Consider the following 15,646-nt stretch of genomic DNA (forward strand, 5'->3'; position numbering starts at 1 on the left):
CTTTACAGCACAATTTTCATATGCATTTTGCTAAAAATAAAAAGCTGTATGTTCTGTAGGTTCAACTCAGGAATCTGGCCCTTCAGATATCCGTCCTCTCTTTCTTTCTCTCGTTCTCTCTCTCTCTCCCTCTCTCTTTCCCTCTCTTTCTCTCTCTTTCTATCTATCTATCTATCTATCTATCTATCTATCTATCTATCTATCTATCTATCTATCTCTCTCTCCCTCTCCCATAAACGACTGCATGGGTAACTTCGCTATGCAAGCGGCTCGCGAAGACGCAAAAAGCCCAGCGAACACGCAAAAAACCCTGCGAACACGCAAAAAAACAAAAATTTGCACAAATTCGCGAATTTTGCGGATCGCGAATTCGCAAATCCGCAAATTCGCGGATCGCAAATTCGCTAAATTCACCCATGCTTAGAAAGAACATTCGAAGACATTTGTTGAATCCTGGTAAAGGAGACATCCTGATATTTGATATCCTGAAATAAACGAAAAGACTTTGAGAATAATCAAAGAGAAATCTTGGGAAAATACATTTGATGTTATGTTTTGTTATTTGCTTTTCTGTTTAGTGTATATTTCTACTTAGGTTGTGAAGAACGAGAAAGACTTGAGTGAATACATAAAGTAAGTGATACCAAGAATTGTAGATAATATGATGTGGTGTTAAGCAACATTGGAAAGGATAGTAACTTATTCTCTATGTAATTATTTTCTTTAGGAGTACTGAAACTACCCATTTGGCCTCAACTCACTCGACAACAACCCACACAGATACAAGACTCTTCACAACAACAACATGGACGCGACGCTTAGCTTCTAAAAGTCGCAGGTAGGCTCTCTTAGGGTTTAACGAAAGGGAATAATATAGAGCAGTTTAGATTGTATTTGTTTACAGGAAAAAAGAGATAAAGATTACAAAAGTTTTCTTTGTTGCCTCGCAGGTCGACAACCAAGGAACAGGTAGCGTCCCCGATCCGTCCTACCTCCCTTTTTTCAATTTAATTACCTAAGTGTACAATTAAATCACTGGGTGTTGCCTAGAATTCGGGGAAGTTGGTCCATAACGTCTCTGCGAAATCCATCTACAAGCATCCTACAGGTAAGAGTGCTTGTAACCATGACAGTAGTCCAAGACTAGACGATATGAATCGTCTGGTTTGGAGACAGAAAACAAAGGATTGTTCATTTGAGAGGTGCATGTTTCAATCACCCCTTGGTATTCAAGTTGATCTAAGATCTCCCTGACCTGTTTTTTAGCTTCTTGCTTAATTGGGTACTGCCTTTGTGCAGTTGGTTGACTTTTTAATTGGATTTTGTGAGGAGGAGAGTCCTCATCCCATCCTACATGATTCTTATATAATGCAGGTGCTTGAGCTACCGCCCATTTTCTGGCATATATGTATTTTCTATGTATTGGAATATGATTTGAGAAGGCAGGCATAATCATTTCTTCGCCATGAGGGCACTCCCTGACAAACTCTGGGGGCCAGTCTTTCTCGGCTAACAGGATGTCATAGCCTTTTGAGAGGTTATCCCAAAACAGACCTCTTACCTTCCTAGTCTTATCTCCCTCTATACGCAGTGCTATTTTGTATATTTTATGAGGTTCGCTAACTCTGGTATCTGCATTTCACCTGAATGTATTCATTTGTGTCCACTGTCTCCAGATGATTGATCAGGATCTTGCAAGCTATGGTGATTTCTGCTGCGCTGTCTAGCATTGTCTGTGCCCACTCTCCGTTTTTCAGCTGTGTCCTCAGTATCCTCGGCATGTTCGAATATTTTAATACTGGCTACCTTCTTTTTGGGAAATTGTAGTTTTTTACTTTGACCAGGTTTCTTGTCTTTGGACTTGACGTGCTCTTCCCTGTGTTCTGACCGTCCTCTTCTTTCTGATTTCTGCGAAAAAGATCGAGAGGGACGGGTATCAATATCTTGATATCTATCAGGCTTTTTCAATTTATCCCTATTTCTAAGGTTGTATCTTTTCTCAGAGGACTCCCTTTGGGAAGACTGGTGTTCTAGGCTCTGAGCTCATTCTCTCCGCTAAGGAGACCTTCCTCTGGACTGGAAACTTTTTCCTTTGGGAGTGGATTGTTTATTTCCATCCCAGCTCTTTTTTGGAGTGTTTAGATTATTTTTAATAAATATCTTTTCAGGATTTTCAAGTAGTTGGGGTTTTACCGGTTTCCCACCCAAACTATCTGTAGGAGAGTAGGGTTTGCAATCCTATGATCACCCAAACTTTTTGCTTTTGTGTCACTGGTTTACGACTTTCTCGAGCTGTGGGCCTGCCAATCAGACCCACAGCCTAGCTGTTCTCTCGCTAAATTGATGTGTGTACCTTAGGTGCATTACCCAATTGGAACTGGGCCACCTTGTCAGACCCTGTAACTCAGGGCATCGGTGTACCCAGGGCCTACCAGGGGCTGAAGCATGTATTATGCCACCCCTGGATGGCCATCTAAATCTGACACAACTGGCTGCGCGACAGCTGGGGCAACGTGACGTACTCGCACGTTGCTGGAGGTATAGTATCCCTATATCTAACCCTAAAATGGACAACCGAGGTCCTATCAGTCACTCCTATGGCAGGCCTTGACAATCCTGAAGGCAGAGTGCATGGAATTGTGTGAATTGGGCTCTGGCACGAGCCGAGCCCGGTTGCAGCTTGCGGAACCAAGACCCAATGGCTGTTCCATGATAACGCGTACCATATTGGTAACTTCGGTATCGCATTGTCAAGACATGTCGAGTAAGGTGTTGGCGACGAGGTTAGCATTCCGCCCTCCTAGAGGGACAAGACATGTACGTAACTGTGAACCCCGGTTAAAGTTAACTGAAGCCTCAGCTCCACAAAATGGATGCTGCCACCACAGACACGAGTCTGACCTCCTGCTGCTGGGAGTCCTCCCAGCGAGGAGAGCTTGGACAAAGGGTATCCTGTCCGGGGCGGTGTTCGCACCATCCCAGACAGGGTTTTGTGTATCCTGGGTAGGCAGGGCTTTACAGGAAGGTGACTGCGGAGTGGCACCCCGGTGCTCACTACGCATCTGCCGGCTAGAACCAGTTCCAGGGGCACACTAGCCCCTGACCTGGGGAAAGCCCGGCATGGGAGAGGGGTGTAACTACCCCCCTTCCTGGTCCCACCCCTAGGGCAGGGCCTAGTCATGTACCCACCTCTTTCTTTAGGATAAAGGCAGGAGCGGGACCCTTCCAAATTAGATCATCTTTGAATCAAGAACTACTTTCTACAAAAGGACATTCAAGACTCTTCTCAAGATTTCTCCCTTGTGGCTAAGGAGTAGTCACCCTGCATCCGCAGGCACCATCTAAGAACTCTGTGGTTTGATGCAAGTCCTTCCTCAGGAATCCGACTGCCCAGCTCGACGAGAACCGGCTTCCCAGGCACCTCTGACCTCTACCCACATCGTCAGCTCAGCTGAGATCCGTGGGTGCGATGAGACCTCGAGGGACCGGCCATCATCAAAACCTGCACGATTTCTTAACCAGCACGACCGCCGAGGGATCCTCTGGTGAGTGCTCTGCGGTCCGAGAAGCCCCGACCCTGAGCAGCTCCAGCACCGAAGTGCAGCCTCCCAGCATCTCCACGATCTGCGTGGGGCCCTTCTGCTTTTGCCGCTCATCACGTTGTCTGGTTACTAGCCGCTGGCTTGTGACCTTCTTGACGACACCCGACAACCAACGCTGCTGGTCTGGCTGCTCCAGACTGGCCTTTGCTCCCTTCTGAGAGAGGAGCACCCCGGACCCTCCTGGTCCACTCCAGACGCCATTTTAGGCCCACCACGTGGCCCTGAAATTTGCCAAGGCTTGTTGCCCCAAACCTGGGCCCAGCGACGCCGACAGCATCAACCTTCGTGGGACAGCTCGCACCTCCATCCTGGTCGCCGACAGCGCCTCCTGGTCCGTGAGACTGCAGAGCCTAGCGTCGCCCACGCACCTAGTCGAGGTGACGATCATCCGGTGCCTTCCTGGTACCCTCTGACTACCGGCTAGAAGTACGAACTTGGTCCCCTCTGCTTTCAGGTGTCATCCATCCCTGATCCAGGCTTGGATCTCTACGAACTATCTTCAACTGGTCGCCGGCCAGCAACTCCTTCCTTCCGGCTCCTGGCTCATCAGCGAGGACTCCCGACGTCTGTAAAGACTTGTGCAGCCGCAGCCCTCGGGCTAGGTAACTTCGGCATTTCGTGCCTGCATAACCTCCTTATTTAAGGGTCCCGAGTCCCCACCGCTTCCGACTTGCCTTATCGGGTCCGCCCGAGACCACTAAACTTTCCGTGCCCTCGGGCACTTGTATTGATTGTGCACTTGAAGTATTTTCCTAAGAGTTTCGTTGTGTGCTTAGTACCCTGTCCTCATAAAGAGTACAGCGCTGTTGTGATTCTAATAAATATACTGTTTATTTTCATAACACTTGTGTGGTGTCCTTTCACTTGGTGTTCAAGGGGTATGTGATGGTATAACAGCTGGCTTAACACGCCCTCTAGAGTTTAGCCCGAAGACTGCTCGTATCCACGCTACTAGGATAGCTGGTCTAAGGTTGACTTACAACCAATCACCATAAGGGTCGTTTGGACTGATGCATAGTGATCACTAGAATAGTGAGCACTGCATATCAGGCCAACTTCTCACATTGGTGAGCAGCGGTTGGGATTTGAGCTTGCTGTTGTTTTATCACGCGTATCCTAAGAATATCTTGTGAAAGATCGCATAAGTACTCCAGGTACATATAACTTAGCTTAGAATACTCTGAGTTCTACTGAACCAGCTGTTGTAGCTCCTCAAGGCTTAGCACACCTTGGCTACAACTCTTAGCAAGGGATCAGTAGGTAAACATATTGTGTAGGTAGGTGCATCACTTACACCACACTAGAAGCAGCATGTCAGACAAAGGAGGAAACTCTGAGTCTCCCCTTGTGTCAGTCGACCTTCCACAGGTCACCTCCAGATATGCTGCACTTAGCTTTCAAGAGATGCGACAAGTCTGTACATCTCGAAAGCTAAAACAGGGTTCAAACCCTACAACTCCGTTTCTGATTGGTCTCTTGGAGACTTATGATGCTTGGAGGGCGGGTAACACCGACCCTTCTCATCCAGAAGAGAGTATGCCCCCCCTCGAGGGAACCGCAGGTGACCCTGACCTGATCCATCTCTCCGCAGAAGGTGAAGAGGAGGACTAGGAGCCAGAGACATCTGGGGACGAGGCAGACAAAGGTCCAGTAGTGGTTAGCCAGCTAACTAGGGACAACTTAAGCCGGCACGAGAATGGTACTAGGAGACCCCTGGGGCCCCTCTCAGGCCAGCTTAACATTGGGAACGGACGAGTTAGGTCTCTGTCGAGAGGCTCTAACAGATCCGTTCGTACCAATGGCTCTTGAGGCTCTGCTCGAAGAGGGATGACATCCCCTCAGAGGAGAGTGTACGAAGCGAAGGAGCGGGAAGTCAATCTGCGGATCGAAAGGGAAGAACTTGCCCTGGCCAAAGAAAGACTCGCCTTTGCTAGAGAGCAAGAATTGAGTGGGACCAATCCCACTGGTGGCAGCATTCCCCCATGGGAAAACAGGAGTTTAGACACTAGACACCTGAGTAAGATAGTGCCCCCCTTTAAGCAAGGGGACGACATCCACAAATGGATTACTGCTTTGGAGCGGGCCTGCACTGTACAGTGCGTCCCCCAGAGTCAGTGGGCAGCTATCTTGTGGCTCTCCTTTGAAGGTAAAGGTAGAGATAAGCTCCTCACTACTAGAGTCGAGGATGCTAACAATTACCAGGTCCTGAAGAACACACTGATTGATGGGTTCGGCCTAACCACTGAGCAGTACAGGTTGCTGTTCAGGGATACCCAGAAAACTCAGTCTCAGGACTGGTCTGATTTCGTTGATTGTGCCACTAAGGCTTTGGAGTGCTGGTTGCTGGGCAGTAAGGTTACTGATTACACAGGATTGTATAATTTGATCATGCGAGAACAGATTTTAAACAATTGTCAGAACCAGTTGTTGCATCAGCACCTTGTCGACTCGGATCTGACCTCTCCCCAAGAATTGGGAAAGAAGGCAGACAGATGGGTCAGAACAAGGGTTAAGCAAAGCCAGGTCCAGAACCAGGGTGGTCAGAAGAAAACAGACCAGAAGGGTAAAGATTCAAAAGGGGAACAAAATGACCAGAAGTCTTCGACAGGTCCCCAACAACCCAAAGAGGGGGAGGTCAGGCTTCCCAGAAAAAGAAGAATCAAGAAGGCCAATCGAAAAGATGGTGCCAATACTGTAAAAGTAAAACTCACTGGTTTAGTGAGTGCACCAAGAAAGGAGGGCAGACTCCTGCTACTGCAGCCCCTAAGGCACCTGTGCCCCCTAGTACAGCCAGCAGTAGTAGTGCGCCTCCCAAGGGACTAGTGGGGTTAACCTTGGGTTCTGAGGGGTGTGACAGCTTAGCTGGCACACTCACTCAGGCTGTCCTTGTCTGTACAGGGGATGTGGATATATCCCCTGATGTCAGCCCCAATACTTTGGGCAAATACCGACAGACGCCTTTAATAAATGGAAGAATGGCTCAGGCCTGTAGGGACACTTGTGCCAGTGTCACCATGGTGACACCTAACTTTGTGGACCCTGGACAGATCATGCCAGGTACAGATTTCCTGGTGACCAATGCCAGCAACGTCACTACCAGTCATAGTATGGCGATTGTTGCTTTCTCCTGGGGAGGGGTAAATGGCCAGAAAAAGGTTGTTGTTAGTTCAGACCTCCCAGTGGATTGTTTGTTGGGCAATGATTTGGAGTCATCGTAATGGTCAGAAGTGGAGCACCGGACTCACATGGAAATGTTAGGCTTGCCAGCGCATATGCTTGCTGTGACTAGGTCACAGGTCAGACGATGCCCCACTGAACCGGTGCTGGATCCTGGAACAATGGACCAGACACCTCCCAAGAAGAAGAGCAGTCGGGTTAAGGCATCGCCTTCCCCCTTGCCCCAGGTCGAGGATCAAGTCTCAGAGGAGGCTGACCTCCAGGAATTGCGGGAAACTGAACCTAAAGAGCTCAAACTTGATCAAGTTGAGTTTCTGGGCTCAGGGGGACCCACACGAGAAGACCTGGGGAAGGACCAGTTAGACTGCCCTTCCCTTGAACCCCTCAGACAGCAGGCTGCTGCTGAGGCTGCTGGGAACGCCACAGGTACCCACAAGGTATACTGGAAGGATGGACTCCTGTACACTGAGGCAAGAGACCCCAAGCCTGGCATGACCAGGAGGCTGGTTATCCCCTTGTCTCAGCGTGGTGTCCTTCTTACCTTGGCCCACGAGATTCCCTTAGCAGGTCACTTAGCCCAGACGAAGACGTGGGACAGGCTTGTCTCGCATTTTCACTGGCCTCACATGAACGAAGATACCAAGGAGTTTTGTCGCTCCTGTGTCACTTGCCAAGCCAGTGGTAAGTCAGGTGGCACGACAAAGGCCCCCCTTATACCAATGCCTGTGGTGGGGGTGCCCTTTGAACGAGTGGGGATTGACATTGTCGGTCCAATGGAACCCCCAACAGCATCAGGGCACAAGTTTATACTGGTGGTAGCGGATCATGCCACCAGGTATCCTGAAGCTATTCCCCTTAGGACCACTACAGCACCTGTTGTGGCAAGAGCCCTAGTTGGAGTGTTCTCCAGAGTGGGCTTCCCTAAGGAGGTTGTCTCTGACAGAGGTGCAAACTTCATGTCGAGCTACTTGACTGCTATGTGGAAGGAATGTGGTGTCAACTACAAGTTCACTACACCCTATCATCCACAATGCAATGGGCTTGTTGAGCGGTTCAACAGGACCCTGAAAGGGATGATTCATGGACTACCTGAAAAGCTCCGGCGCAGATGGGACGTCCTGATTCCCTGCCTTTTATTCGCTTACAGAGAAGTCCCACAGAAGGGGGTTGGCTACAGCCCTTTTGAACTTTTGTACGGGCATCCTGTAAGAGGACCCCTGTGTTTGGTGAAGGAAGGATGGGAGAGACCTCTCAAAAAGCCTTCAACCAGCATAGTGGACTATGTCCATGGTCTCTGCTCGCGGATGGCTGAGTACATGGAGAAGGCATCTGAAAACCTTAAGGCCAGCCAAGAACTCCAAAAAGCTTGGCATGACCAAAAGGCTGTCCTTACTGTTTACCAGCCTGGACAGAAGGTGTGGGTGTTGGAGCCAGTGGCCCCAGCAGCACTCAAAGACAAATGGTCTGGGCCCTACACCATCCTGGAGAAAAAGGGAGAGGTCACATACCTGGTGGACCTTGGAACTCCCCGGAGCCCCCACAGGGTGCTTCATGTCAACAGGCTCAAGGCATATGTCGACAGGAAGGACATGAGCTTGCTCATGGCCATAGATGAGGGACAGGCGGAGGAGAGTGACCCTCTCCCAGACCTGCTCACTCAGAATCCTGACGATGGATCAGTAGATGGTTTTGTCTTTTGTGGCAGCCTCTCCGAACATCAACAGGAGGATTGTAAACAGGTTCTTCAAACCTTCCGGCATATGTTCTCTCTAACACCCAGTCAACCCAATTGGTGTACCCATGAGGTTGACACTGGTGACAGCTTGCCCGTCAAGAGTAAAATCTACAGGCAGCCTGATCACGTTAGAGACTGCATCAAAACTGAAGTGCAGAAAATGTTGGAGTTGGGAGTCATTGAACCCTCGGATAGCCCCTGGGCTAGTCCCGTAGTTCTAGTGCCGAAGCCTCACACCCAGGGTGGTAAGAAAGAGATGAGGTTCTGCGTAGACTACAGGGGTCTCAATGCAGTCACTAAGACTGACGCCCACCCAATACCAAGGGCGGATGAGCTTATAGATAGATTGGCGTCTGCCAACTACTTGAGCACATTCGACCTGACAGCTGGGTATTGGCAAATCAGGTTAGCTGAGGACGCCAAGCCTAAGACAGCATTTTCTACCCCTGGTGGGCATTATAAATTTGTGGTAATGCCCTTTGGTTTGAAAAATTCACCTGCCACCTTCCAAAGGTTGGTGAATCACGTTCTCACTGGGCTGGACGACTTCTGTGCGGCGTATCTTGACGATATTGCTGTCTTTAGCTCCACCTGGGAGGATCACCTGGTCCACCTGCGGAAAGTGTTAGAGGCTCTGCAAGCAGCAGGTCTCACTATCAAGGCTACCAAGTGCCAGATAGGGCAGACACAGGTTGTATACTTGGGCCACCTTGTCGGTGGAGGCCAAGTTCAACCACTGGAGAGCAAAATACAGTCAATCAGGGACTGGGCTCCTCCAACCACCCAGACTCAGGTTCAAGCTTTCTTGGGCCTGACTGGTTACTACCGAAAGTTTGTCAGAAATTACAAATCGATTGTGACTCCGCTTCACGAACTGACGAGCAAGAAAATGCCAAAAAAGGTTCAGTGGACAGCGAGCTGTCAAAAAGCATTCGATGACCTAAAACAGGCCATGTGCACGGCACCTATCCTCAAGAGTCCAGACTACTCCAAACCATTCATTGTCCAAACAGATGGCACTCATTTCAAGATTCAGACCGACCATAAGCCCCTCTTATGGCTAAATCAGATGAAGGGTGAAAACCCCAAACTGCTTAGGTGGTCCATTTCCCTACAGGGGATGGACTTCACAGTGGAGCATAGACCTGGCACTGATCATGGCAATGAAGATGGGCTCTCCAGGTATTTCCACTTAGAACAATAAGACTCACCTGGTCAAGGTTAGTTTATTGTCCCAAAGTTTGGGAGGGGTCATGTAGGAAAGTAGGGTCTGCAATCCTATGATCACCCGGAGTATTTGCTTTTGTTTCACTGGTTTACGACTTTCTCCGGCTGTGGGCCTGCCAATCAGACCCACAGCCTAGCTGTTCTCTCGCTAAATTGATGTGTGTACCTTAGGTGCATTACCCAATTGGAACTGGGCCACCTTGTCAGACCCTGTAACTCAGGACATCGGTGTACCCAGGGCCTACCAGGGGCTGAAGCATGTATTATGCCACCCCTGGATGGCCATCTAAATCTGACACAACTGGCTGCGCGACAGCTGGGGCAACGTGACGTACTCGCCCGTTGCTGGAGGTATAGTATCCCTATATCTAACCCTAAAATGGACACCCGAGTTCCTATCAGTCACTCCTATGGCACGCCTTGACAATCCTGAAGGCAGAGTGCATGGAATCGTGTGAATTGGGCTCTGGCAAGAGCCGAGCCCGGTTGCAGCTTGCGGAACCAAGACCCAATGGCTGTTCCATGATAACGCGTACCATATTGGTAACTTCGGTATCGCATTGTCAAGACATGTCGAGTAAGGTGTCATACGAATCGGGATGCCGACCCCTCACCAATGCTGGCGACGAGGTTAGCATTCCGCCCTTCTAGAGGGACACGACATGTACGTAACTGTGAACCCCGGTTAAAGTTAACTAAAGCCTCAGCTCCACAAAATGGATGCTGCCACCACAGACAGGAGTCTGACCTCCTGCTGCTGGGAGTCCTCCCAGCGAGGAGAGCTTGGACAAAGGGTTTCCTGTCCGGGGCAGTGTTCGCACCATCCCAGACTGGGTTTTGTGTATCCTGGGTAGGCAGGGCTTTACAGGAAGGTGACTGCGGAGTGGCACCCCGGTGCTTACTACGCATCTGCCGGCTAGAACCAGTTCCAGGGGCACACCAGCCCCTGACCTGGGGAAAGCCCGGCATGGGAGAGGGGTGTAACTACCCCCCTTCCTGGTCCCACCCCTAGGGCAGGACCTAGTCATGTACCCACCCCTTTCTTTAGGATAAAGGCAGGAGCGGGGACCCTTTCAAATTAGATCATCTTTGAATCAAGAACTACTTTCTACGAAAGGACATTCGGGACTCTTCTCAAGATTTCTCCCTTGTGGCTAAGGAGTAGTCACCCTGCATCCGCAGGCACCATCTAAGAACTCTGTGGTTTGCTGCAATTCCTTCCTCAGGAATCCGACTGCCCAGCTCGACGAGAACCGGCTTCCCTGGCACCTCTGACCTCTACCCACATCGTCAGCTCAGCTGAGATCCGTGGGTGCGACGAGACCTCGAGGGACCGGCCATCATCAAAACCTGCACGATTTCTTAACCAGCACGACCGCCGAGGGATCCTCTGGTGAGTGCTCTGGGGTCCGAGAAGCCCCGACCCTGAGCAGCTCCAGCACCGAAGTGCAGCCTCCCGGCCCTTCTGCTTTTGCCGCTCATCACGTTGTCTGGTTACTAGCCGCTGGCTTGTGACCTTCTTGATGACACCCGACAACCAACGCTGCTGGTCTGGTTGCTCCAGACTGGCCTTTGCTCCCTTCTGAGAGAGGAGCACCCCGGACCCTCCTGGTCCACTCCAGACGCCATTTTAGGCCCACCACGTGGCACTGAAATTTGCCAAGGCTTGTTGCCCCAATCCTGGGCCCAGCGACGCCGACAGCATCAACCTTCGTGGGACAGCTCGCACCTCCTTCCTGGTCGCCGACAGCGCCTCCTGGTCCGTGAGACTGCAGAGCCTAGCGTCGCCCACTCACCTAGTCGAGGTGACGATCATCCGGTGCCTTCCTGGTACCCTCTGACTACTGGCTAGTAGTACGAACTTGGTCCCCTCTGCTTTCAGGTGTCATCCATCCCTGATCCAGGCTTGGATCTCTACGAACTATCTTCAACTGGTCGCCGGCCAGCAACTCCTTCCTTCCGGCTCCTGGCTCGTCAGCGAGGACTCCCGACGTCTGTAAAGACTTGTGCAGCCGCAGCCCTCGGGCTAGGTAACTTCGGCATTTTGGTGCCTGCATAACCTCCTTATTTAAGGGTCCCGAGTCCCCACCGCTTCCGACTTGCCTTATCGGGTCCGCCCGAGACCACTAAACTTTCCGTGCCCTCGGGCACTTGTATTGATTGTGCACTTGAAGTATTTTCCTAAGAGTTTCGTTGTGTGTTTAGTACCCTGTCCTCATAAAGAGTACAGGGCTGTTGTGATTCTAATAAATATACTGTTTATTTTCATAACACTTGTGTGGTGTCCTTTCACTTGGTGTTCAAGGGGTATGTGATGGTATAACAGCTGGCTTAACACGCCCTCTAGAGTTTAGCCCGAAGACTGCTCGTATCCACGCTACGAGGATAGCTGGTCTAAGGTTGACTTACAACCAATCACCATAAGGGTCGTTTGGACTGATGCATAATGATCACTAGAATAGTGAGCACTGCATATCAGGCCAACTTCTCACACTATCTCTACCTAGTTCTTCATAGGATTTTTCTATGATTCTGGCAAGCTCAATTGGGGTTGATCTGTTATATCTGTTTCTTTCAATTTTTGGCGGATCGCCACAGATGCTGCTTCTCCTTTTATGTTGGCTAATAATATAGCCGAGACCTGCTTGAAGTCTTTCAGTAATTTCATACCAAGAGTTAAAGCAGGTTCTGGACCGTATTCATTCTGAATTTGTTTTAGCACATCTGGTATTACCACCAGAGACGGAACACCATGTGTTTTTGTGTAAATGGAAGCAAAGACTGTGCCCCAAGTGTCACAGTTCTCCACATGTGGTGCAACCCCCATCGGAAGGCAGATAGTCAGAATTCTGTGTTTCTCAATAGGGGTAGTATTCGGGAATACTGCCTCTATTTGAGTTATTTTCTGTGCTAGCCAGAATGGAATTTGTTCCCGTTTTGCGACATGCTTGTATGTTCTGTGGTGTAATTGTATTTGTGTTCCCCTGATGAGGGGGCAGCTGTGGAATGTTTACAGCTGGTTGGACTGTTGCAGTCCGCATTACATATTGGACTAACTGTCTGTGAATTTTAATTAGTAATTTTAGCTGGGCTAAACGTTCCTTGTCTGACATTTTATCAATGTCAGGATGTGGTGTGTAGCTGGCTAGAACCGGACACGTTGCTCCTGGTCTACCTAGTGGACCGAGACTGGTGATGTGATCATTATGTTTTAGGGCGCCTTTAAACCAGGGCAGGTGCTCTTGGTAATTTAGTGAGATTTCAATATCCTCGAAAGGAGTATATTCATCCGGAGGTTCCTCTATTTTGTAATAGTGAAATTTGTGTGTTTTAGCGGTTGCCGCTGGAAAGTTTATCCATGAATAGAATACCTCTGTCTGCCGATATTCGTGTGCCTCTATCACGAAAATGACTGTACCTCCTCGTGATGTCAGTCCGTTTTCTATAAGTTTTAAAGTTATAGTTTCTCTTATGTTGACCGGAAAAGGATAGCATTCTGGTCATTCTGTAGGAGACTTGTGTCATCCTCCATTAGTTGGGCTGCTAATCTAGCTGCTTCCCTTTCGTCTTCGCTCCCTGGCATTTTTACTGTCAGAAAGGTTTTTGTTGCAGATCAAGTTTCAAGGAGACAAAAGATTAGGTGCACAATATTTTAGAACACTGTATCCTTCAACGTTGACTAAACCAAAAACTCTACATAGGAATCTCTTCCTACTAAGTTCCGGCGGATTTTAACCTTTTACCCACTCCAGACGTCTATTGGAGTATTTACGGGAGAAAGGGTCTGCGTGAAAAAGCACGACTGAGTTACTCTAACTAACGCGTTAGTTTTATCGCCTTACCAAACGTTGGGCGCCATGTAGTGTAGTTCCTATTTTCCCTATAGGCCCTGCGCATAGGAATAACATAAACAGCAGTGTAAACGTAGGACTGAGGTCATCTAGGTCTCTACTGACTATGTTAGACTTAATTTAGGTTTGCGCCAGCTAGCTCAGAGGTCACTGGAAACTTTCTTTACTGAATTAGTTTTATCGCCTTACCAAACGTTGGGCGCCATGTAGTGTAGTTCCTATTTTCCCTATAGGCCCTGCGCATAGGAATAACATAAACAGCAGTGTAGACGTAGGACTGAGGTCATCTAGGTCTCAACTGACTATGTTAGACTTAATTTAGGTTTGCGCCAGCTAGCTCAGAGGTCACTGGAAACTTTCTTTACTGAATAGGAAGGGATCAGCTTCACTGGCTCAGACAAGAAGGGATTCAGCTACCGACAACCGCATAAGCATGACAACTTCACTCCCTCAGAATAAGAGTCAATCTCAAGAGTTGTGTGAAACAATAGACAGCTATTTCACTCAGTCATATGTGCATTCTTAGTTTCACCAGAGTGCAGAGAATAGAGAGACGGGCATTTTAAATAAAAGGTATTATTTATTGAGCAGTCTTCCTTCTCATGCAAGAGAAATGAATTGCCACAATTGCAATACTAAATGTAAAGTAAAGAACATACAGTAAAAGGAGTATTATGAAATAATACTGTAAAAGCATTGATATGGTTTCTTAGCCATAAGACACTTTAAAATGGATAAAATATATATGCATATATACATAGGCTAACATGCTCAACTGGTGCTTCTAAAATACCCCTACCCCGGTGTACCTGACCTAAGCCTAATACGTGGGAAGGAGTAAGTAAGTAGCAGTTTAAGTTAAGTAGGTTTTTGCCTAGAATCTGACTCAAGAATTCTCTCTAAGGGTTTAGTCAGCACTGTACCTTTGGAATAGAATGTAGGAGGTCTGGTATCTCTCTCTCAGGACTCGATATCCCAGTCACCCGCAAGGGTAGGCTGGAAACGCCAGAGATGGATTTTCTCGGCAGAGGAGGGGCAGCGTCTGTGGGCTCTCCGCGTCTGCTGGGCTCTCTGCAAGTAGATTAGCTGCTCTGCTCCAGAACCACCACCGTGTGTTTGCTTAAGGCAACGTTGGTATATTTATACCTGAAAGGTGCAGAGTTTGACGTAAGGTTTGGACATAAGACGTCAATAAAGATGTCACTAAGAACTGGCCGTTCTTACAGTGCTCGCAGGAGTTCTATTACAAATCAAAACAAAGCAAGCGGGGATTTCCCAGGTTGCTGGAGGTTTGGTGTGTTGAAAGAACTCGTTGTGCTTTCTAGGAATCTAAGGAAGTAGCTTTTGCCATGCCTTGGGCTGCAAGGGCCATTTACTGAAATATGGATCCGTTTCATATGCCATTATTGGGATATTTATTGATTATAGCCGTGTAAGGGCATAAAATGGAAATATTGATTCAGATTCCTAGATAAAAACACTACACTGTGAACCGGCCCTTTGTGCGTTCATTTGAGGTACCATTGCAATCTCTGGTTCGTCGACTGGTGGGTCCCTGAGAAGGCAGCTTTGACTTTCCCTGGGCTTTCCTGGTTGCACCAGATGTGCCCTGATGCTCCACTACATGGGGAATCCACAAGGCCTTGCTGGTCCACACCAAAGCAACTTTTCTCTTTTTGCGTGGGTTGCTGTTGCCAAGGCTTGTTGTGTTCGATCCAAGCACCGATGCCGCAGTACTCGACATACTTTGTGGGACAGCTCAAATTCAGTTCCTGGTCATCGTCGACTCCTCCTGGTTCTCGTGGCTGCAGAGTCAAGTTTCTCCTCTTCGCACCTGAATCACCCGACATCGGTGGAAGTCCGTCTATCATGCCCCTGGTCACTGGCAAGTGACCCAGACTCTGTCCCCATTGCTTTCAGGTTCTTCACATCTTCGATCCAGGCCTCGATCACACCAGACACTTTTCTCCTCCACTGTAGCAGTACTTTGCAGCAGATCGCATTTGAAATCATCGACGATTCCAGACACCATTTGACACCTATGCACTCAGCTT

The 15,646-nt window shown here is 48.9% G+C and overlaps 1 pseudogene; it reads right to left on the reverse strand.

Moving 5' to 3' along the window:
- Positions 1-15,646, reverse strand: part of LOC147718572 (transcription factor HES-1-like) — a 101,507-nt pseudogene that overhangs the window by 80,457 nt on the left and 5,404 nt on the right.

Source organism: Lissotriton vulgaris, chromosome 4_1 (genome assembly GCF_964263255.1).
Source record: "Lissotriton vulgaris chromosome 4_1, aLisVul1.2, whole genome shotgun sequence".
Lineage (NCBI taxonomy): Eukaryota > Metazoa > Chordata > Amphibia > Caudata > Salamandridae > Lissotriton > Lissotriton vulgaris.